Source organism: Apteryx rowi, unplaced genomic scaffold (genome assembly GCF_003343035.1).
Source record: "Apteryx rowi isolate R43461 unplaced genomic scaffold, aptRow1 scaffold_71, whole genome shotgun sequence".
Lineage (NCBI taxonomy): Eukaryota > Metazoa > Chordata > Aves > Apterygiformes > Apterygidae > Apteryx > Apteryx rowi.
Window position 1 is genome coordinate 2,213,182 of NW_020450994.1, and position 22,511 is coordinate 2,235,692.

Genomic DNA, 22,511 nt, shown 5'->3' on the forward strand with positions numbered 1-22,511 from the left:
GTATATTTTTTTTCAGAATAAGCTTGTGTTAAGTGCTTTCTAATTTTGCAGCAATTTACCCACTGAGCTCTTTCTGCTCTTTCTTCCATGCTGCATGAAATGCCCTCCAGAGAACCACTTTCCTCTTTTCAGAATTTACTTGTGCTCTGAAGACTGAAAAGAAGCACGGTTGTGTGGTGTTTACTTATTTATATGTATGACTGCCAGAAGAGTAGAAGGAGACAGCTTCAAGCAATTCAAGTATCCAGTTTTACTGATAGCTGACTATTGGTTAGTCTTACTCACTCTCATTTTCTTCTTCTTTGATGGTGGTAGCTATGTTCTGTCCTGTACCATAACCCTCTATTCAGCTAAATTGGTTTAAGTGGGTTTGAATACGATAAAGAGGAACTTGCTGTGATCCTAACAAAATCAGCTCTAAATCTATTTATTAAAGCTGATAAAGCCCATTCGGAGCTGTGAGCTGAGGTTTATATTCATCTTGACTTTCAGTGTCACCCTACATTTTAAGTATCTTGGAGTATCTAGCTATATGCCTTTGTAACACCTCACACACTGTCAAGGATTTTTTTAATTATCACACAGAAGACATCAACAACTGAAAAAAAACCCTGTCATGTTAATACAGGAGGGTATCCCAATATATTCCGCATGAGAGCCTTTGAACCGAGAGCTAGGAGTGTTTAATGCCAAGACCCAAAGGCAAAACCTCTGCTGAAATATTTTGTGCTCCTCTCATCCCTCATGGCTCATACACATGAATTCAAGCCAAAAGAGCTTCAGTAAAGAGCTAGCAATAGGATCCAAGGGGAAACAAAGGAAACTGAGTTTGTCTTGTCTAGCTTTGTCTTGCTAAGACTGAAAGGGGGTAAGATTGCACTCTATAAACACACAGATGAATGAACACCAGTTATGGAGAACAGCTATTTAAAATGAAGGACATTTTTGCAGTATTTATACCATGACATACAAAAAACCCCAGCTGGTAAAACCCTGCAATTAATGACTAAATCCAGACTGGAAATTATAACTTTCACCTCTAAAAGAGGGCACAGGTTTTGGAAAAGACTTTCAGAAGAAAGAATTGGGCAAAAAACTTAGTTAGTTTCCAGACAGGGCTTGATAAAGTGCTATTGTCTGCCACTGTGTGCTGTAGTTAGGAACTAGACTTCATGATCCCTTCCTTCAGTGTTCCTACCTTAACTTATTCACAAATCCCTCCTTTAAAACCTTGCAACAGATTTCACATTTTCAGATGGATTCAAGTATTTCTTTGATATTACAAGCTGAGATATGGGAAGGTTTTTCTTTCCATATTTTAATTCAGTTTCTCTCTGTCATTTTAAGTACCAGGAGTTATTCCTGTTTCTGGATATAAGTTAATGACATACAGGAAAAGAAAAAATTCTGCTTCTTCATATGAAGCCAAATAAAAAGTACAGGCAGAGGTTAGGAGGCTATAAGACAAGCCCAGCAACATGACAGCTCTTCTCTAAATACCATTTTAACCTTGCAGAGTAGACACCTCAGTCCCATAAGCTTATGCAAACTACCTCAGCCCAGACTGGATCTCTGGTCCACACTAGTTTCTCCATACAGATTCCAAATTAAATGATGAATTATAATCCTATATCTTAGTTTTTAAAAAGAATGCTTCACATCCACCTGACCAATGAAAATACAAATCCTAGCAGAATCTTGTACCTACCTCTCTGTGTTTTATTCTCACAATGTGGTCAATTCCCAGTAGTAAAATGTTTTTGTAACAAAGGTGTCTCCAGAGAGCATATTTTGGCAATGACTATTTCACTTATGACCAACAGACACAGGTCTCACCTAGCACTGATGTTATGGTACTGAGAGCTTGTATCACACTGTGACCTGAATTGTAACAGTGGAATCAGAGTAAAATTGAAACCATGAAAATGAGTTTAGCTATAGCACTTTTCTTCACTAGAAACAATTTTCAAAGTACATCCCTTGATTGCTCAGAAGACTCTTCTAGCTGCAGATTTTAAAGTTCAGAAGAAACTATTATTATATACTCTGAAATTCATGTAGCGCAAGTCATAAAATTCCACATGCTGATTCCTGACCTAAGACCTTAATTTGTGATGGAGCTAGAGAATTTGTTCCAGGGAGAAGTCCCATCTAAGTTTTAAGAGGTCAGGAATCCAGAACATCAAAATTAATTGCCCTCACAGTGAAAGTAAGGACCAACCACAGCTATTTCTTTCACATAGCACCACTCAGATTTTTCCATGTCACTAGTAAGGATGATAAGAAAGGTAAATTAGAATAAACTAATTCAGAGAACACATTTCATTTGGGAAGAGGTGGGCAAGATGACCCTGTTTCATTACCTGCATGAATTTTATTACCTTTTTGTATTTAGATCTAAAACTAGGTGGAACTTCCCCTCCCACTGCCTTGGTGAGAAACTGGCTATATTATAACATCTCAGTGTCTTAACCATCTTCCAGAAATCTGGAGGTAGGAGGAGAGGAAATGGGATACAATAGCAAGGTTTCTGCATGATACGATGTGGATGAGCAGTCCAGCAGAGCAATGAGGAAAGTGAGGTTTACAGCTGCTGGCAAGGATACTCAAACACTTTTTCACACCTGTATCTCAAAATATAGTCCTGTGTGATATGATTTTTTTCATAGCATTGAGCATCACAGAGCCATTGGGAAAAAAATGCACATGTGCTTTTGAGAAAATATTTTGTTTACTACATAGAAGTCTGACCTCAAAGAAAAAAAAGGGGAGTCAGAGCCAGCAACGCATGTGCAGAAATGTCCACAGGAGAACCTGTGAAGTCAAGTAAAGACATTACTGTTGGGAAGTTAGGCATGTGGACACTGCCACTTTTCAGTATGGTTCATAGCTATTCACACTGCCCAGCATATGCAAAGGAGTGAAAAGAGAAACGTGTAGCAAACCACTGTAATAGGAGGCTGAAATCTGCTAGTTCTATGGCGTGCAGTATCTAGTCTTTGGCAGTGACAATGCCAGATACTTCATGAAAAAAAAGGATCTTACCCTCACTCCCCGAAATCCTCCCCTAGGTAATTTGGATGATCAGCTAATTTTAGTAATAGTGAGAAAGGAATAACTGTGACCCCTGTCGAATCTGTTAATTCCCTACAGCATAAAATGTAGGTTTTATTTTAACAAACTGAGGGCACTTATGTCTGGGGTGACAAGCCAAGTTGAATTCATTTGCAGAAGTGGGATTTAAAAGTGGGCATTAGTCCAGAAGAGGGAAGAGTTCCCTGTGGGAACATTTGCAACCTGATGCTTTTGCACATAAGAAAAATTAACTCTGCTACCAGTAAACCCACCACCAGTTCTCAGCTTTGAGGAGGAGAAAAATATCTTCCTCTCCAGGCTCTTCCCCTAGAGATCCAAGAAAAGCATGCTGGAAATGCACAGCCACACCAGCACGCCTCATCAACACCATTCCCTCAGACCTCAGCTCTCACACCAGTATGAATGATTTCAAAGCAGTTCAAAAGCTTATTCTGCAGATTACTGACATGGGGGTTATATACAGGATAGGCAGCTCTGACAAAGGCACTACAAATTACCTGACACTTAATTTGCTGCTGCTCCAGCCAGGACTGTTCTTCTAGTAAAATTAATGGACGGTTGGACCCAGTGAAAGCACCTAAGGACACCATTAGCCACTATGTGTACGGACTTACCTAACTCAGGAGTGGAAACTAGTAGGGTTCTGTTTTGTTATGCTGGGCAGCACAAGGGAACCTCGGGTGGGCCGGCACCCTGCTGTCCATCACACAGGTCACATCCACAGCCCCAGCAGACAAAGTCAAAAMAATATGGTACGGCATGCATGAGGTGTATAAGACGCAACAGCAAGATGTGCATGGACACAGCCAGAAAGGCAAATCCTCTTTAGATCTTTCAGATTAAAAAGAAGCTTTCTGGCCAGCCTATAGGATAGAAACTGACCTACTGGCATTTTTTGTAATCACAAAGGGTGAAAAAAGAAGTGGAGGGTTTATTCTATTTTAAATAATTGCAGGATTACATAATTGTTTGATGCTGTTATTTCTGTATTTGAAAGATGCTTTTCAATAATGAACGCACATTATGCTTTGCCTCAGTGTCCATATTATAATTTTATGAGCTGTAAGAACTACAATACCTGGGAGCACTACAGGGCTTCACTTGAGAAACCTTAACATTATATGGAGCAATATTCTGTGTTGCTGGCAACAGTGGCTTCAAGGGACAAAGAGGAGTTACAGTGATAGCCAGGGAATTCAGTTCCCATGATTTGTAATTTGCAGTTAATGGAATGATGGGACAAAGATATTCTGCAGCACATTCCAAATAGGGCAAACCAAGGCTTTGACATAGTTCTGGAGGAAGCAAGTTGCAGAGGAAATGATTTTCTATGAGAAGATCCCTGTCTCCAGCTTCTTGGAAACTTAGTACAAAATGCTTTCTGCTCTTATGGGGAGTGGGGCTTGCAGAATAGAGAAGAGTTAGATGCATCAAGGAAGGCGAAGACTCCTTAAGAGAATGAAGTAGTACTAGCTATTATTGGCCCCATGGCTGTGTGAAATGCTGTTTACTAGCACTTCATTGCTGGCAAAGGAATGGAAGGTTAAGTTGCCCCTGCTAGAAGAAAAAATGACAGTCACTGATAAAGTTACATCTGGAATCACAGCTAAAGGTCAGTTTTAAAGATGACCTACAAAGTAGAAGAATTATAAAAATAAATCATATTTTTTTTAAAAAGGTAAAAAAAAGAAAGGGCGTTCTGCCTGTTATTTAYATGAGAAAATATACCCTATTTTTCCTGGAAGACCATGGATGGCTGGAGAACAGGTGGGATTATGGCCACAGTAGCATATAAGTAAAACCTAAATAATAGAGAGGGGAAGTGGTTTATTTTGTTTAATGCTTTGAGCTATTTTTGTTAACACCTACTTAACTGAAATACTTGAGAGACACCTGGGAGAAGTATCTAATCCATTCTGCATTTCAGCAGGGACTGAGAAAGTTTATAACATGCATGTGGGACCTCCAATGAGCCTTTTAGGGAAAGCAGGAGAGATCAGATTTAATATTACTGATCATTCTAAGAGAAAAAGCCTCTCTGACTGCGACACCCTAAAGACGCATAAAAGACCTTAAAGTTCCTTTTTCCTTTTTTCAGTTCAGTGGCTGAGTAATAATATTCCAGGAGGAGCTAATGTCCTCTGACAGGATAAGGACACAGCAAGTTCCTACACCTACACAGCACCTCCAGGACATCATTTTGCAGGGAGCCACTGTGTTTTTGTTTCATGGAAGAAGCAGAGCACACCCTAACTAACCCAGCAGTTGGAGGATGTCAGCCGGTCAGATTGCCCGTAACAATTTCTAAACTGACCTGAGCATTTTGGTTGTAGGCTCCGAGTTATACACACTGGATTTAATAATTTCTGCAAGGCCAGGGTCAGGAGAAGGCTGACAGCAGAGAGGAGGAAGGAGCGAAAGTTCTGTCGAAAGGATATTTGAGGACTCACAGTTGGCACTGGAGAAGAAGAACCTTTTAATAGGATAATATTGAACTAATTGTGCAGGAATGGATACAAAAGAGACAACTGTTTAAATAATACAGCGGAAGTAGGTAGCAATATTAAAAAACACCTGGCTAAGGATTAAAACCAGAAAAGAAGTGGAACAAACATAAATAATGTCAACAACCTTCAACACCTAAACTAACAAATACCACTTCACAACCATCCATTCTTGCATGAAGGCAGAGTTTTAGATATGAGACTAAATCCAGTCTTAACATGAAAATAGGCCCAGGTTAGAAACTAAAATCTGAAGTGCAACTACATGTGAGGTAAAGACGTATTTACTACCCCCTAGATAAGAAGCGACATGTTTCTAAAGACATTACTGTCAATATGTATTGCTGCCTTTTGGCTGTGAGGATTTTGTCAAAATTGCAGGCTCTCCAAACCATGCACACAAGAAGACACTAAATATAATAACTTCCTGAGTTATTAAGAGTATTTCTCCAAACCACAGATCCAGATAGTGTGAGGTACAGAAGTCAGACACTACTAGCAGGATGAAGAAAGGGCATTGCTATCACCAGCACCTTTTTGCCCTTCAGGGTTTGAACACTGCAACTCTGTAGAAAGTTGCACTGCAGTGAACTTCTATTGGCACTGCAAGTGTCTCAGGCCAAGAGTTCATAGCATCTAACAGAAAATTTGAATAATCAAAACCTAGTGTTAAAAACAATCCCAACACCAAACCAAACACAGAGATTTATTTACCAGTTACCTCAGCAGGACTGCCAAACAAATTGCTTTTTCTTCCCAAAGGACCCGAGCTGTTTTGGTAACAGAGACRGGCCAGCTCCTCTGGTTATTTGTGTCCAATTTACAGGAACTCTGCTGTCTACCACTATTCAGTTTTCTCAGCCTTTTATTATATCTAGAGCCTTGAATGAACCCCACAAAGTTTTTAGGCTAGAAACAGCCATAGGGCATTTCTATTTCCTTTTTCAGAGAAACAGCATTTCCTAGTTAAGGTCAATATGCCACCTAGCATTGATAGCTGTCAAGTTTCCCAAATTTTTCACTTTGGACTCAACAGTTTAAAAATACTTAGTTTGAATACATTAAAATAAATTTAAGAGCCCTGCCACATATTAAGACCCTTCCATGATGTATTCTTCCAAAAAACATCATATGGCCAAATGTGTTGACACAAACCAAAAAGAAGCACACGTGAGCTCAAAAAGTCTGCAAGCATAAGATAAGCTTCTGGCAGACCTGATGGTAGACTCTTTACACGTTTTCTAGTCTAGTGGTGTTTTAATGTTTCTTGCCTCAAGAGTTACTTCCTTGTAATCTGATCCTCCTCTCATACTGCTGCAACATTATTTCCTGCATGAATGCTTACGTTATGGGGCTGAAGGAAGTACAGAGAGAAAGACCACCTCTCCAATGCCTCCCCATGTAGACAAGATTTCCTGCCATAACGGTGAGTAGAGAAAGTGTGAGTTAATGAGACAGAGCTGGAAGAGGAGTGGTAAGATCAGTGTACCTTGTCTTTGGCTGTCATTTCCAGATAGGAAGAGGGGTTTTTTGGAAAACAAGAGATGTGTCACAGTGGTTAGATAGTTCCTGATAAAAAAACAAACTTTATCGTCCTCAATACTCTATCCATTTGTCTGACTCCAGATATGAAAAAGGAGAATTTGAAACCCTGGGATGTGACAGTAAAAAGAATGATGATGGAAAAATGGAGGTGGGATGAGAAAACAGAAAAAAAAATTGGAGTTTCTGGGCAAGGAAATAGAAATTGGCCTGACAAAGAGGTAATGTTGAAGAGGTGAAGTGGGAAAGCAATCAACAGAAGTGTTTGGGATCATTAAGTTTATTTCTCTCAGTGAATCCCAACATCTCAAGTGCTCAGCATTCTTTTCTTCTCACTTACTAGCCAAGAAATACGCTGCAAGAGAGTATATATATTTCCCATCAGTGTTGGTCCACATAAAAGATGTGCTGCCTTCCACTGCTATCTGCCAGGCCATTCATTCAAGTGGCAGAAGTTTGTACAGGAGAGAGAAGAGTCCCAGCTCTACTGATAACTGCCAGGATATCAGCATAATGCTGCTGCACAGACTTGGTTTGGTTCATTTCCAGGGTTGCTAAAAAAGAAAGTAAACTCATCCAAAATACATATTTCTGGGAAACATAACTAAGATGCAAAGTTAAAAAATGATGTAATTAACCTTCCTGTGCAAACTGCAGTCAGTCTCACTGAGTGTAACTTCAGCTTCCATTGCTGCCCCTGCCCCGGAGTTCCTATCTTATGCTGGGCAAGTCACTGAAGCCAAAATTTTCAGAGCATATTTCTCATTTCTAAGATCCTTTATTCTGCAGATACATTCAACAGTAACTGGTCTTCCAACCTGTTAAGCAGTCTGCAGTGCTAAATGATTTGAAAAAATTCATCTGAAATTTCAAAACTGAGCACCCCAAATTGGGACACACCATCTCTGGAGTATGAACACTATCCCATCCTAAAGCATTCTGAAAACAGACACCCTAATGGTGCTTGCCAAATAAGAACCTGCAAGTAAATTCATAGTTACATCTTCAGAGAACAGTGTTCAAGAAGCAAGACACACACAAAAAAAAAACAACCAAGGATAAAGCAAGGTACTGAGTAGATTAGTTAGCACTATATTATCTACCACTCACTAGAAGAGGCAGAGTCCATACGAAAAAGAAAAAAAAAAAACACTCCATGATCACATATGTAAAGAGAGTCTCACAGTGAAACACCCATGAGAATACCAACCTCAAGTTTCATGGGCTTTTATAATTCTACTGTTGCCTGCCTTCACAATGTTTGACTCTGTAACTTTAATAGCGTCTTTTACAGGAGATTTCTGTGTGGATAAGTGATAGGTAATGCTTGTAATGATGAGGTGAAAAAGAATAATGAAGGACTTTTAAGTAGGTCTACTATTTGAGATAGCTCAATTTAATCAGTTTTTCAACTTGGCTGCATTTTACATTCACAGACATTTTTACTGATGGTCCAGCAGAAAGACAACACACAGCACAGCAATATAGAGGGACCCCAGCTACTCCCTCCATTCAAAATCTACTGTGAAACTCTCACTGAAGGCAATAAGGGAAGATTTAGACCTTCTAATTCAATTGTATGTATTTGCTGCTGTTTTTACCATCCAGTTTGCTTGCTACTATATTCAGATGACTGTCATTTGCTAATGCCAGGACATTGGAGGACTACAGGACTACGGGGAGGTGCTTCTTTCCACCACAGTTTTCAGTGTCCTTTCCCTTTTCCTTCTTTTCAGATAATTAACCCAGACTCAGGCTTCTCTTTCATGATATATCTGGAAGCGAAAATGGTACAAGTGAGTAAGCAGACAAGCACATGGCCAGGGTTGTTATAGCAAGAGTGATGGGTAAGCCAGTGTCCTGGGGGTAGGAGGATGGGGAGCTGAATCCCTGCAGGACGAGGATGGATTGAACTTGGTCCTCTGCCACTCTCTTCCCCAGCATGCAACCGCTGAGTTACTGCATAAGGAACACTTCACCACTCTGGAAGAAAGAAGATGCTGCATTTGGTGGAGCCAAAACCTGCAAACATGCTCTGAGAATGCCTACATGAGCAAAAAGCAGATAAACACCATCTGAAGCACTTCCAAGTAAACAGAGCTGCAGGTACTGGGGAGGTTTAATGTTAATATCTTTGGTGCCTACAGATTTTAGGCACCTACTGGATTAGGCAACAACTGAATAGGGATTTGGGAGATCTAGCTGTTGGGTTTAACCTCCTAAATTCCCCTTTAGGCATCTAAGGCCTTTTGTGGATCTAGGCCTTGGTCCAAAAGCATGCATTGCTGGGGAGCACAGCAATGTTCTTTGTTAATAATAACAGTGAGGAGAATTATTGCAAAGCAAAGATACTTTTTTTTACCTTACACAGGAAGTAAAGAGAAACAAATGTATTTTTCAATCAGGCAAATACAGATTAATCTCAATCTTCTGATCATCTGTAGTGCATAGTTTGCTATTTTCTCAGGCCAACAGAAACAGAATGGAGAACTCTTCCAATCAGTTTCGCAATCAGCTAACTGAATAGTCCTTATTCTTCACATTAGCAAAATTCTTACAACCTCTGTTAAAACTAGTTTGTTGTTTCTTCAGTTTTGTATGAGTCAGGAATACAAAAAATCAGTCTCTAAATAAATATCAGAAACTAGTAAAAACAAAGCTAGTCCAGAGGGCAAAGTGCTCATAAAACAGCCAGACAGAACAAACAGGTAGATTTTTTTTTTTTGTAAAGTAAGCCAGCTTTAAAGCTCTCTAAACTTAGCAGTATAGTTTGAAGAAATTCCCCTTAAATTAATTTTTAGTGAAATAAAGTAGAGGAGAAACAGCCAAACATCTTAATGTGACAACAAACTGCTATCATTGTATTTATCCTAAGTTTCATCTCTTCTTTTTTAGAAGGACCTCTGCCCTTTTACTGTTTCCTAATATTTTACCAATTAAAAAATTACGAATATTTAATATAGCTAAAAGATTCAAAATAACTAAAAATTCAAAATATTCAAAATATTATTAGTGCTAACCCTCCCTGTAGCTTTCCCCTGAGTTCACCCACTCCATAAGACCTGCCTGGTTAAATACTTCTTTCCAATGCATTTGGAAATGTGTTCATTAGAGCTCACACTGCAACAGTTTCCCTGAGGGAATAAGAACCTGGAATTTAAAAGCACTTTAACACTCGGCTCCATTTTTAAAATATGATCATTTTATTTAGGTGCCTAAAAATATTCTTTTTACATTAGCAGGAACCCTTTAAACAGCTGGAGAAGTGATATCATGAGGGGATCCTGGAGTCGGACCCCCCTARAGCTAAATGAACCTGCCAGGACATGTTTGGTCTTTATGCAAAGCTCACAATAAAATTGCTATTGTAAGCCTAATAGGGTGACCGTAACAGGACTGCCCCCAAAAAAATGGTTGCAGCAAGTGAAGCCAGGCTAAAAGATGTGTAAATTAAGCAGCACAATAGAAATGTTAATTAAGAAAGTTTGGAGAGGAGGTAACCCTCAAATGACATTATTATCTTCATTACGATGGTGCTAGGGCACGCTCTCCCTATCGTTGTGGGAAAGCTGTTATGCAGGAAATCAGGACAGTCATCTTTAATGATAAGAATAAGAAAAATGAAGATAGGAGAGTTCTCCACACCTTACCAGCCATGAAAGGGTTGGGGATGCTAAACAAGCAACTTCACAGCAGAGTGTATCTCGATCAAGAAGTATAATCTAGAACTGTGCATTCTCATAGCACACACTTCTTTTATAACTCTGTTATTGCAAAAACTTTACAGTAAGGGCATCAAATAGAGCTGTTTGTTCTTCTGTAAATCTTGTTTGGTAGGAGTTGACTCTGTGTGACCCAGTAACAACCCACTATCCAGGCAGTGGTGAAGATAATGATAGGGACCCCTGGCCTACTCAGTTCAGGTTTCCCCAAGAGTCTTTGGACTCTTTTTCACTTAAACAGCAAGAACATGGTGTAACTCAGTGTCATGCTGCTATCTATGGAGAGAAAAATTGACTTTGGTAGGTGTCAGCTGGAAATTAAGGGAAAAAGCAGAAACTGGGAGAGGGTCTGAAAATCAGAGATCATCCTCAGCTTCTCATAGATGTGCATTGGGGTGACAGCCAATATCAGGTTGTCACTATCATTCCATACATGACATGGAGTGTGATCCCATTTTAAAGGAGGAAAGAGAGACATGGCAAGGTACCACTTGAACTGCAATGGCCCTCGATCTTCAGTGTGCATTGCAATACACATAAGTTTTCCTGAAGTTTAAGATTATCCCATGCTAAGGTAAGCATCTATCAATAGCCAGATGATTCTGTCTCTCCATTAATAATAGTATTTACCCATATGACTTAGACCAGACTGTTAACCCTGTATGGCTGAAGTTCAATGAGATGCATCCTTTTTGTTTGACTCTGGTTTCAATGAATGCAGGCTTCAGAACATCTAGACCTTTTCCTATCTTCCTCTGAAGGGTGGAAATACCTTTATACAAATTCACTAAAATAATTTTTTCGGAAGCTTTCTCAAATGCCTCTTGTTTCCAAGGAAAGGATATCTTCCATTGTTTCAAACTGACCATATTTCTCAAAAGAATTTGCAAGTCCAAAATCTTCCTGCCATCATCCTGCCCAAAACTGTTTCTTAGGAAAGAAATCTTTCCTGTATGTAGTTTTATTGTTTCTCCTGAAAAACGCTATTTATTTTTTTCATGAATATTTATTGCAGCACAAACACAAACAACACATCACGGCTAACACATATTACCTACATTTGAAATATTTTGGTGGATCACTTCTCTCAGATGTTCTTTTCCTAAAACTTATTCAGTGAATCTGCCCTGATTATGTTTCTTTCTCCAGTTTTAACGCAATTTAGATAAAATGGAAGAAAAAGTACTGGATTTGTCAAACTGCATGAATTATTTAAATAAAATTTTGCAATAAATTGGTTTTATACAGCATGGCTAGCCATTAATCTTTGCAGATATTCTTCTGCTTCATTTGCCTTATCCAAACTCCCCCTCCCCACAACGATACTGTGGTCTTTGTTTCTTTGTAGCTAAACTGCAGCTTTCATTTTGGAAAACAAAGATTTGTTGCTGGACATTTGGGGCACATGTATGTGAGCACATTCCTGATATTTGCACCCAAGTACCTGCCAAGTCTATTAAACAGTAGAATAGTTTCTTTTGCTTTTTCTGGAATTTGCAAATACAAGGCATTTGTCATTTTTTATAATCCTCCACCTCCCCAGAACTGTCATACTGGAAAAGAAAACATATTAAAAGACGCATCTGTACAAGTGTAACTTTAAAACAAATTGTAAGCCCACAATAATACAAATGGAAAATGTATTTCTCTGTAATGAAAACCTGCAAGTTAGCTAATGAGAACTTAGCCTAAGGGGTTCAGCAAGGTGTCACTTAGGGCTTTTAGTTTGCATGCATAAAGCCAGACTCCAAAAATAGCAGAGGTCTAAGCCATAAGCCATAGTGCGACTCTGCTCTGCCTTGCCCAGATGCATGTTTAAGCRTTGTCTGCTCTCTAGACTGCAGTGTAGTGTAGAAATAGCCAAGCTAGCTTTAAACCGACTTGTTCAGGCATCAGAATCATTTTCGGCTCAGCAGCACTATGCTTGGCAAAAACTAATTTACCTAAGGAGCAGGAAGCCAGCCAAGGACATTTTAACAGTTCCAGACTCTTCCCGTTCTATACATATCATTTCTCATCGCTTTTTTAAAGAAACATTAGTAAAAACAGGATGTGGTATCTTCCCTGTGCATTGGAAAGCTGAAAAAAAATGTTCTGAAGTTCAGGGACAACAGGTTTTAGTCCCTTTTTTCCATATCTCAACACTGATGCTGATTTTTAATTTTCAGTTTGAATTGCCGTAGCAGACCGCACCTGGTTTCGAAATCAGGATAGAGACTCCGCTTCCCTCACTAGCAGTGGGACTCTTCTCACCTCAGTTTAGGCAGCCAAATGTTAGACCTCTGCCTCTGAGCTTGCTGCTGAAGGCTCCTTTTCAGTCCACGCAGAAAAGCTGGTACCTCCGACTGACCACCTCTCCGTCGACTGGAGAACAAGCCTGGAGTGATTATTTCAGACACAAATGTCTAACTTCCCACGGGTACGGGCCAGGAAACGCTAGCCCAGCCGCTACCCCAGGGCGACTTCAGCAGTATCAGGCGCGTCTGCCCTGCCACCACCGCCAAGCGAGCAGACACGCAGATGCCCTGCGAGCGGCCAGCAGCCCCACCAGCGCGGACAGTCCCTTGAAGGGATCATTTACGCCCCAGGGCCTGCTGTTTTTCCAGGTGTGCAGCCTGCRAAGGCCTGCAGAGCCCAGCACCGTCCCCGCTGCGAGTCCATCTTCAGCAGGGACACGGCGGCCGTTCAGCCTTACCTCTGTGCCCCGAGATTAGTGTCAGTGTTAGCTCACGGTCAGCCGAGGGGCCGAGGGGCCGGGAGGGGCCTGAGGGGCCTCCAAGGCACTGTGGGGTGGGGGGGGAGTCAGTGGCCAAGGTGGGGGGCATTGCCATGGGGGAGTGGGACCTGGAGCCAGGCCCCGGGGGGTCAGCGAGGAGCCTGGGGCCGGGCTGGGGCTCGCTGGTCTGGGGGGGGTTGGGGAAGGGGCTGGGGGTCAGCGAGGAGCCTGGGGCCGGGCTGGGGGTCGCTGGTCTGGGGGGGGTTGGGGAAGGGGCTCAGTTCACAGTTCTACTCTTCTGGGAAACAAAAATAATTAAAAAGACAGTCTATCAAGTGTATTTATCTTTGGTACCAGCAAGCACCAGAAAATGAGAGCAGAATAGACCTGTTACTTTGAAAAGCCATTGAATACCCTTAGAAAAAAAGGAGCAAAACAGGCAAGCCAGATCTCTATCCCAAAGCGTCTGTGTTGCAGATAATCAGAGAGCAGCCTTCCTCCTGAAYGCAGGCAGCGTGAGACCAGGCTGTTTCACTTCAAGGAATGCCGAGGCAGGCACCCCCTGACAGAAACGAAGAGTTTTTGAGAAAGGAATGGAAACCAAAGAATATTTGAGGCTACAAGATGGGCTGAGAATGCAGAGGGAATTCGCTGCCCGGCACATTCTAACATCAAAGCACCACTGTTTGCTTTGCATACGCACTGAGCAAACGTGACGTCTGCACGTTTTTGCTGTGACATATCTTTCCTTTGCAACAAAACAAGACTCTGCTGCCCCACGGAACAAAGTACTTTAACAGAATAAAGAAAAGGCAGTGAAAGGTCTTTCTCTCTCTCCCCCCCCCCCTTTGCCATCTGACCAAGTTTTTCAAATGTTTAGAAGCATGAAACAGTAAATATGAGGGATCAGGCTTTTCATATGTTTATACTGGAGCCAAAGCTCAGCACTTCCAAATACCATGTCCAAACTCAGGTTTCAGATATAAAGAATTCAACTGTTAGATTGAAGTTTTTACTTTGCGTAAGAACCTGTATGACCTCCAATACACCTTTTCAGCACCTAAACGTATATCATTTTAAGAACTAAAATTAGAAGATTTCTGTGATGTTAAAAGAAAAGGCATTCCAAATAGACTGAACCCTGGTCTCATTGGTTTGGTTTACATTTTTAAGTCATCTAATACAATATACAAGAATTCTTCCTATGTTTTTTTTCGGCAGACACCTGCTTCCATGCACATGGACTAATACATTCAGCTGTACCTTTATAGATATCTGAGGACATTTAATGGATAACAGATGAAATTGGTTTCCTTATGGAACATATAACATTCAGAAGCTGATTCACCTATAGATAACATTAAAGTAAGCCATCAGGGCCACTTCCAATCCTTAGGAGGTGCAAGAATTTAGATCAAGTCATTTGGTGAAAACCTGATTCTACATTCCTGATCTGAGCACAAAAAGCTACAATAGTGATATATTTTTATGTCCAACTTTACCCTACTTCTTTTTCATTTCCAGCAGTGAAGCAGATTGACATAGCATGATTGCTCTGTTATACTCAGCATCTGACCACAATCTGCATAAGTGTATTCATGTAGTGCACACTTCCCATTGATGCCATCCTTTCTCATGCCCAAAATCTTTAGGCTGAGTTGCCATTCAGCAGCAACTACAACATTTAAACTTCCACATTATCCACAGGGCTTTCTGTATTTCTGGCTATATTTATATATAAGTCTGCATCATTTGGTGCCGTATGTCACACGCGTTAACAACTTTTTTTCTTCCATGATGAGTTTAATTATCCCAAGATCTTTCAGTCATGACTCAGCTTGATATGACTGGGCATAGAAGAGCATTGCTAACCCACATCAATGACACAGTTTGTTTCATCAAGCCAATGGTTCAATGTTTTCAAAGACCTCTTTCACCTCACAAGTGTTGTGATAAACCTTCCCAAATATTATCATTACCTGATTCAGGAGGACTTGCTATTGGCAACTTCTATAGCTATATTAGGAATCTAGATATTAAACATGTATACTTATTTCATTTTTTATGATTAAATCATTCAAACTTTTAATTATTTGAAATAGTTTGAGTACACTTGCAAAAGTATTATTAGAAAACCTAAAGATGTGTGTGTGTATCACCTTTTCATAGAGAAGTGCAAGAATAGTTCTAGTTTTAGAATAAAATATGCAAGGATCAGATGATTCACAATAAACTGGGAGAGAATATTGTTAGATCTTAAAGTATCTGAATACCATAAATGCTATAAATGTGGATTTCTGCAGTTGAATTGTATTTGTCAGTCACTGCCTGGCAATTTCTCACATCACTTAACATGTAGATGCAGGCAGAACCAGCACACAAATCCAGCTCCCTTCTGATGCAACTGCCATTGCTCTGAAGCTGGTAAAGAGGCAATCATTCACAGAGAGAAATCGTCTTTCTATTGCATACACGTATTGTGTCTAGACCAAGGAGCCTTAAATTATGTCTGATGATTCCAGGCATCACTACAGAAGCAGGGATAATAATACTGCTTTGGCCCTAAGATGCACTACTTATGGTTTGATGAGAATTACAGTTTAAAACAGGGATAAAATTTACTTGCAAAATGATTTTAATATATTTCTTCTTTTTGTGTCTACTATAAAAATTTTACTTACCTGTGAGAGAGGTAGTTTCTACACTTATGCAAAAAAACAGTCTTTCTTGATGAAGGGACCCTGACTGCAATACCTTCCACCTATCTCCTCTACAAAGATTGTTTCTTTGGCTGAGGACAAATAAATATCCTATAGATTGTTCCTAACAAATGCTCTGTTTTCTAATTTTTCACTGATGGAGTGGTTTGTTCATGGCTATCCACATGAAAAGACTATGCTAACAGTTAAAGCCCAGGCCTATCAGAGATGTGATCAAAATCCACAGGAATGAAATGGAGCTCCAGAGTTCTTGAATTCCTCAACAGTTCCTCTCCTAAGAGAAACTCAGCTACTCCCAGCTCATACAGTCAGCCTTCCTCTTTCTCAGCTTCCCTCCCACCCTCACTCAGAGCAGGGCTGAAACCTGTATTCCATCAGTATGCAAGAAAGCAAGGAGACACCAAGAAAGTGACTTGCAAATTCCACGTACTTTAATTTAAGTATAAGAGTAACACTATTTGATCCCAACCCAGGTTCCAATAAGCCAACCCATAAAACAAGTGAATACAAATCTAGGAAGCTGCTTCTGCCAAGTTAGAGCAGTTCCTTCCTTTGCTGGGAATCTTTGTGGCTTTATGATCAGCCTCAAGATGGGCCAAACCCAAACTCCTGTTTCTAGCAGCTCATAACCTGAGTTGCTTGTCCAGAAAGGAACATACATCTGAACCCTGTCTACTGGTGGTTTTGCAATGTCTGGATGAAACTTCTTGATCCACTTTGAAAACTGAGCCAATAATAAGGTGGTACCTGGATCTGAAGGAGAAACAATAGTGTTTTAAATTAATTTTATAAGAAGGTGACAAAAAGAAACTTCAAGTTTCTGAAGCCACCCATGAGACTGTATGCACTCCAGTTAATAGTAACAGAAATCTAGATGAAATAATGCATAGAAATATATATGTCACAGTTCTTAGCATTTTTACCTGTGTTTTAAGAAATTTTTATCTTAAGTACATTTAAAGTTCATAGTGAAATTCAGTCTCAACTGTTCTAAAATTTTTTCTTGCCTGCAGGAATATTTGGCTGCAGGTTAACATGGACCACTTTGAGAGTTCAGAATGGAGAGAAATCACTGGAGACCATGCAGCCCTCCCTTGACAAGCCTGTCCTCCTTCCATGGCAAGCTCTGTCCCTTTATCCTCCTGAGAATGAAACCAGTATGGATGAAGGAGAGAGAGGGCAGTCCCTGAAGGCAATCACATCCCCAATTGCCCACTTTCTGCTTGGGGAAAAATTCAGGAAGGAAAATGACAAGGTCAGGATCCACTACAAAATAATTCTTCCCTCTTATTGATCGCTCAAGACTTGTCCTTTCAACATGACACTATCTTTTTCTGGTTCGAACACCTATAGATGGGATTACTATTCTCCGTTGCAGAGTACAGCATAAAGCCACAGTGTCTCTGCCASCTGATCAGCCAACAGATCAGAAAAAGTGGCCAGCAGCTTCTTTCACTGCCTACATCTGAGGCATGAGGTCGCAGAGCTGGAGAGATGCCRGAGAACTGTGCTGCAGCTATGCATGTGCTCCACCAGCACCCTGCACTCAGCGGGGCTCCACTCACTGAAATGGCAGCTCAGGACCACATTCCTGCTCTTCACAGGACCCAGGAAAGGAAGAAACTGGAGACTAATTGTGTGAATTCTCCAGACAAAGGCAACACTAGCCAGCGTGGCAAGTGCTGCTTCAAGGTCAAAGACCATTTAAGCTGTGCTCCTCCCTGCATGAGGGAATATTAGTCTCCTTTAGATCCAGTTTGCTCACTCAGCCTTAAGCAGAAGGTTTAGGATTAGGCCTAAATGAGTTATTTACACTAAGGAATAACTCATGGGTCAGGTTCAAGAAGAAGCATTGGAATAAGCAGTGCAAGACTGCCACAAAATTGAATAAACTCAAATGTTACCATAATTTCTGGGAAGAAAATAAACATCACCCAAGAAAAAAAAGTGGTCAGAAATCAGAGATGTGTTTGACCTGAATTGTACATACTGCGGTGTTGTTCCTCAGGTCAACTTTCCCACCAGATAACTGGCCAGAATAACATTGCTGCTGAATTCAGTTGCCGCACTGCTAACCCAGCCATTAAATACTGGGAACTCAAACAATGATCTTTCTAATACACCGAGTTAGTTTTGTTCCCACCCAACTTTCCTCTCTCCCCTTTCACTTTATTATTTAAGGATCTATTACCATGGTACAGCAATTTAATAATTCAAGGCCTGATCCTGTGAGGTGCTGAATACCTTCAGCTACCTCTTACCACACATCACCAGAGGAATGTTTTGTTCTTGGCTATAGATTTTCAGCCTGGCTGTTTCCCATATTTTTTCCACACATAGTGGTGCTACGCAATTCATTTAAAGGGCACTTTCACTGTCCTTTATATTCCTGATAAACAGAATTATTAAGGTAATTGATTTAGTAAGGTAACTGCTTTAGTGGGGTAATTAAGCATCTTTATGAGATGAAACACAGAGAGTATTTTCATGGACTTCAAGGGAACTATTCATATGTTTAACATTATTAATCAATTTAAATTCCTACCAAAATGTGGTCTTTACTCTGCTCCCTGTTTTCTTCATATTGGTCCTGAGGAAGTGCCTATTGTTAAGGATTCATAAAGCTGAAAGGGACCCTGTGACATCCATTATGTCACACAGCCCCTACACATCAAAATAAACATCACTGAGGCCATAAAAATAAATCTTCATCTTACACTAATAAGGCACTTCACAAGGGCTTTCCAAAAACACTGTGCAAAGCAGATGGATTACATTATAACATGCTGTTTGCACAGCAGCAAATGCAGGTAATGAAGATCAAGTCCATGTCCCCAAGAATTTATCACCTGAAACACAAGAACCTTGAGGGAGGACCATGACAGCTCTTTAACAGCTTTGTCTATGCATTTCAGATTCTCCAAGGACAGAGGCAACTGCTCTGTCTGTTAGACTTATAAATAACAATAAATAATACAAATTTAAGATTCTGTATCTATTTTCATAAAGAACTGTTCAACTTCCCTRATTGTAAAATTTCCATTATAAACCTGCCAAAATTCATTACCTTTCTATTTCCAATCAAGCCTAAAAAGGAGGTGCCAGCCGCTCAGTAAGAATTGCCAGGTTTCATCAAACAAAAACATCAAAATACAAGCCAGATCCTTCCAGAGTTTAATGAGAAGAAGGATCCTAATAAAACATTACCACTGAGACAGGAATTTTCACTCCGAGAGAAGATCTTTAACCAGAGAAATTACAGACACAGAACGGCAGGGTGGGATTGAAGTAATTCAGACGGTAGGTCTTTTGCTTAACTGACCCATTTTGAACGTAACAGATTAGAGTTGCCACAAGCGGACAGAAGGACAGGCCACAGCTGTGTGCAGCAGCAGAAGGAAGGAGCAGCCCTGAGCAGGGGAAGAGTCATTTCTCCAGCAGCCGCAGCTCATGCCCAGGTCCTTTTAAAGCACAGTATAACCCATCCACACAGTTCTCCTCTGAAGCTGGAGCAAACTTCTCTTGCTTGCTTTCTGCTGTAGCATTCCAGCAGTTAGATYCACCAGCAGCAGCTAGTCAAACATGTATCATTTTTCATGTGATTTTTGACAGAGAATATAAGACAGCGCATCCTCAGGTGCCCTCATTCAGAGTAAAGTACCACTGCTCAAAGCAGATTTCAGGCAGTCAAGGAGCTGTGCCATGGGCTCTGCAAGCCAACATTGCTTTACAAAACTTCCGTGATTTCTATGGAAAAATGAACCAAAATATGCTCTTCAGGCTTCCTGGTGAAGAATTCAGCATCCTTAAGAAAGAAAATAAATACAGTCAATCACATTTACCTGAAAGTCAGTGAGAGGAAGGGCTGTTAAACTGAAGCTCACATCTGTTGCATCAGTCAGGCTGGAGTCGGTTATTAGATCCCCCTTAGACAAGCTACCAAAGAGTTTCATACAYGCAAGTCTTCCACCAACTTCGAGAACCTGCCTTTGTGCATAGGGGTATCTTATACGGGAAAGACTTCCCAAAATCTAACCAAGACCTTGTAAAACCATTAGCTGAAGAGGTGTGCTAAACAGTATGACCTCAGACAACAGTTCATATGCAAGTTCATATACATATTTCCCCCCCATATTATTAAAATCAGTATTGGCATGCCATCTGTATATTAGGGTGTTCTGGTCTCTGGTACAGGAAGATGTTAAGCTATCTTTTTAATTAAAATTAATTTTATTGTGTTTTTATTGGCTGTTTGAAATAGCAAATGTCTATATGAGTAGCACAGCAGTGTTTAACCAGTAACTAATTACAATGTCTGAAATTTGACAAAAAATTAATTCATGGAACAAATCCTCCAAATGAATTTCTAAAGTGGACGCTAATTTTCCTGGCTATAGTTAAGAAAAAAAAATTTAACATTTACCAAAGTCGCTGACAAAATTCAACTCAGCACAGAATCAGATTTTCCATGAATATTTGTGATAAATGATTGATGGCTTATATTATTACCATATGCAGTAGTTAAACATTTGAAAAAGCAAACCTTAAAAAGAAATAACATAGAAGATAATATTTAATTTTCAGTGGGAAGAATTTAAGAATTTTCAGATGAAAGTGCTCCRTACATGGAGTGAGTAGATTGATGCAGACATGTTTAAAATGTTCTTAAACTAATAAATACTAACAGAGTGGTTGTGTAAAACATCTAAAAACTATCTAAAACAATTATGAATGTTTGAAAATAAAATAATAACCAAAGGTTACAAGTTGAAGAATATCTTAAAATAATAATGCCGCATTATTAAGTATATGCAGGAAATATTTTAAGGCACTTTGAAAATGCTACTGAAGATCAGACAACCTACTATAAAAGTTTTGTTTCCTGAAGTGMTTTTTATAAAGATAAAAGTCTACAAAAAGTGTGTATTTTCTCTAAACAATATTCTTCCTGGATCTGTTTTTCACACAAAGTAATTTCACTTCAAAAGCTATAGGAAAAGTTGATTTATATTGAGCCTTTGCTTTGAAACATAACAGATAATCACTGTTTAGCTCTCCATTACATTGRCTTTATTTCAGATGGGGGAAAAAAAACAGAGATTCACTCTTAGGAGAATTTTGTCTTGGTTGTGCRTCAACATTCAACACTTCCATCATAACGAAGAAATCTTTTAACTTAATGTAGACCTACATCCTCCCGTATTTCTTCCATCCAGTCCTTCATTTAGAATTAAATGCATGTAACTCATTAATAGTAGAGGAGAAGCTGGACTGGAACACTCGTATTAGAAGGGAGAACTGTGTATAATTTATCTAGCTTTTGTCTTTGTGAAAAAGATTCGAAATACGCTCAGAATACGGCCTATTGTTGGCATGCAATAGAACTGTGTGGAAAAAGAAATGTCAGATCTTCTTTTAATGATCATACATCACCAGGGTGGCAAGCCAGATTCCAAAGAAAACAGAGCAGCAYTTTAGAATGATGTGTATTCAAGTGGCACAATTTTAACTATCAGTCTTTTTAAATTACTCCATCCAGGAATGTTTTCATCTGAATAACTTAGTTTAGTAGCTTTATTCTTTTTAATACACCAGTAAGAACACACAGGGGTATAAATTTCATGAGTATTACTGCTGAATTTGCCTCTCTTTGTAGCCTGCATGAAGACATTTGGGGAAAAAATAACAAATACTTCTTTTTCATATCTCTTTAATGCTGGGAAATCTATCTTTTTCTCATAAGACATATTACATAGGATACTTTTTATTCTCCCTCAGTGACACCTGATTTTAGATAAATGAGCCATTCATATACAAGGTGAAACCTTGATTTTAATTGGACAGAATCCTAGGTACACACTCATCCCCTGGAACTGAACACTTATTTAGAAAAAGATATCTTTATCTTTCTTTGAAGACTGGAATGACGGGAGCACTGACGTTGGTAAGGAGAGCAGGGCTGGGAGACAGCTGTTGGACTGACAAAAATAAATCAATGAAAGCAATTTATAAAGTCTCRCAGCCCAATGCCATTTCCTCCAATGATGACAAAGACACAACAAACCTGTTTTCATCTAGGGAGAGAATGGAAACTGTGGGGATGCAGTGCACTTTTAAAAAAAACCAGCTTTGTACTTGGGCTGGCCAGATTGCTGTCTGGGCCAAGGATGTGACATTTGTACAGATGAAGCTGGGAACTGGGAGTAAAATT

The 22,511-nt window shown here is 39.8% G+C and overlaps 2 long non-coding RNA genes across 8 annotated transcripts in view; one reads left to right on the plus strand and one right to left on the minus strand.

Annotated features, from left to right (window-relative positions):
• The window catches only part of LOC112976234, a 31,167-nt gene extending 24,469 nt beyond the window's left edge, over positions 1 to 6,698 (minus strand). For both annotated transcript variants that reach the window (XR_003256969.1, XR_003256968.1), the window contains exon 1: positions 6,322 to 6,698. This is a non-coding gene — a long non-coding RNA (uncharacterized LOC112976234). The remainder of the gene's footprint in view (positions 1 to 6,321) is intronic.
• Positions 6,699 to 6,803: 105 nt separating this feature from the next.
• On the plus strand, positions 6,804 to 19,285 carry LOC112976214. 6 transcript variants are annotated; one of them, XR_003256957.1, is made up of 7 exons: positions 6,804 to 7,026; positions 8,579 to 8,719; positions 8,879 to 8,989; positions 9,084 to 9,248; positions 13,033 to 13,470; positions 17,314 to 17,555; positions 17,679 to 19,285. It is a non-coding gene; the product is annotated as an uncharacterized LOC112976214 (long non-coding RNA). The 6 variants fall into 6 exon arrangements; XR_003256956.1 differs by having other exon boundaries at positions 6,811 to 7,026; positions 17,314 to 19,285; XR_003256958.1 differs by lacking the exons at positions 17,314 to 17,555; positions 17,679 to 19,285 and adding an exon at positions 14,058 to 14,730 and having other exon boundaries at positions 6,811 to 7,026.
• Positions 19,286 to 22,511: the final 3,226 nt, after the last annotated feature.